General features: G+C 38.0%; 1 non-coding gene across 1 annotated transcript; it reads left to right on the forward strand.

Moving 5' to 3' along the window:
* Positions 1 to 462: 462 nt before the first annotated feature.
* LOC149753746 (small nucleolar RNA R71) lies at positions 463 to 568 on the forward strand. Its single transcript, XR_016409275.1, has one exon. It is a non-coding gene; the product is annotated as a small nucleolar RNA R71 (small nucleolar RNA).
* The last annotated feature ends 1,640 nt before the right edge of the window (positions 569 to 2,208 follow it).

The following is a 2,208-nucleotide window of genomic DNA, read 5'->3' on the forward strand; positions in this document are numbered from 1 at the left end:
CCTGGATTATATGTATTGGAAAATGGGTCATTACCCGGTCTAGGCTGTGTTTGAGCAGCATTGATGTGTTCTTGCACGAGTTCGAGAAATTGGCGCGCTGAAGGGCACTCATGAATAGGGTGGGATGGGCTAGAACAGATAGTACATACTTGTGCTTGGGAAGAGTTCATGTAATGCCCACCTATTATTAGTTGGTCAATCTTATAGGACAATGCATCTACCTTGCTAGACAGGTCCATAGAATGACTTATTTCACAAATGGTCCCTTTCCTTTGAGAACTCAGGGGTGCTTGACGAGAACAGGAAGCATGGTGGAGGGAGTTTTCATTTAGATTTTCAAATAATTGCCATGCTTCATGCTCATTTCGAAGCATGAATGTCCCCTCGCATGCGGCATCAATCATCTGACGGTTTCGTTCAGTCAATCCATCATAGAAACATTGCACTAGCTGCCATTTAGGTATTTGATGATGTGGGCATTTACGGATTAGGTCCCGAAATCTCTCCCAAGTTTCATAAAATTCTTCTCCCTCAGTTTGGGAGAAGCTTGTGATGGCATGTCTAAAATGGTTCGTTCTTCCTATGGAAAAGTATTTTTTTAGGAATTCTTGTTGCATTTGATCCCAAGAACGAATCGAGTTGGCTTCTAAAGAATTCAGCCATTGTTTGGCTCCATCTTTAAGGAAGAAGGAGAATAATCTAAGTTTCAAAGCATCATCAGTGAAATTCTGAATCTTGACAGTGATGCAAATCTCAAGAAATTCATCTAAGTATTTATATGGGTCTTCGTTGGTGAGCCCATAAAAAGATGGAAGCATTTGGATCACACTAGACTTTATTTCGTATTGTACAACTACTACCTCAGGTAATCGAATGCAAGATGGGGAAGTGTAAATGGTGGGAGTAAAGTACTCCCTCAGGATTTTGGGTTGTTCTTCAGCCATCTTAAGAGGTGGGGATGATTCTAATGTTCTGATCTCAGCTCGAATATTCCTAAGGATCCGTTCTATTTCAGGGTCAAAAGGTAATAGGTCACGTACTCTAGAACGACTCCCTTGCATACACTAGTACTTGATCAGTCAAGCATGCTATAAAAGATAAACACATCAATCCTTGTATTTATCCTAAAATCACTAGACAGCTCCTAACTGGTTTGAAGAGGGCACCTAAGCCTCCAATCCGGTCTAATGAACCGAGTTGACCAGGTAAGCTCCAAGATAAGTGGAGGGGTCACGATGCATTCGCAAAGGTCCCACTTAAAACCCACTTGTCTCGAACAGATGAACTGTCTCCCTTATAGGGACAAAGCTTGCCTAGACATCAACTAAGCCACAGAGCGAAATTGGTGCAACTTTCGGTGATCTTCATCCTATTGAGCTCGAATGTCCTTAGGAGCCAACGTCTAATTGATTTTAATTAAAATGACACTATGTGAGATTGAGTTCACTTAAGTTGGGCAAGAGTCCGGTGATGAAATCCGGTTCTTATCTTGTTGGGGTGATTGCCCTTACTATGTGCAGATTAATTGGTGTATGTGTATCAGGCATGCATTCACAATTTTGCTAAGATTAAAATCAAACAATCACCACAAAATTCAAGCTAATAATCAATTTAAACAAGAAAGGTTTAGAGGTTACCAAAGGAAATTTTCCCAGCAATTTTAAATTTTTTTTAGGCAAACCTCTACAGCATTCCTTTTCCAGCAGTTCTCTTTTTGATCATCCCAGATTATTTTGCTCGATTCCTGATCAAATAATATAAAAAAAAATTAAAAATTAATAAGAGAGAAAAAAAAGGTAAGAAAAGTAACAACAATAGAAAATATTTTTATTTTAGATATATATATATATTTTAAAAAAAGTTTTTTTTTGTAATTTTTTTTTAATGATAGGAAGAATAACTATGCCAGCAATCTCCGGCAACGGCGCCAAAAATTGATCGGTTATTTCAATTTCAAAAATAAACCACGCAATAACACGTATCCTGTAGGATAGTGATTACGGGTGTCGGTCCATAGGGATTGGAGACAAGTTATTTTTTCTAATTAAATAATTACTTCAAAGGGGATAAGCTAGAGTAAATGATAAAAACTAAGAATTAATATGGGTGTAGTAGTATGAATTATCTATGGAGAGAGGTGTTTAGGGCTAGATTCCACCGATAGATTTATATCCGTGACGCTTTCAATGATTGAGTTGTATGTAAGAC

Source organism: Phoenix dactylifera, chromosome 4 (genome assembly GCF_051530095.1).
Source record: "Phoenix dactylifera cultivar Ajwa chromosome 4, Ajwa_hap1_PhDact_Kaust_v1.1, whole genome shotgun sequence".
In the NCBI taxonomy this organism is placed as follows: domain Eukaryota; kingdom Viridiplantae; phylum Streptophyta; class Magnoliopsida; order Arecales; family Arecaceae; genus Phoenix; species Phoenix dactylifera.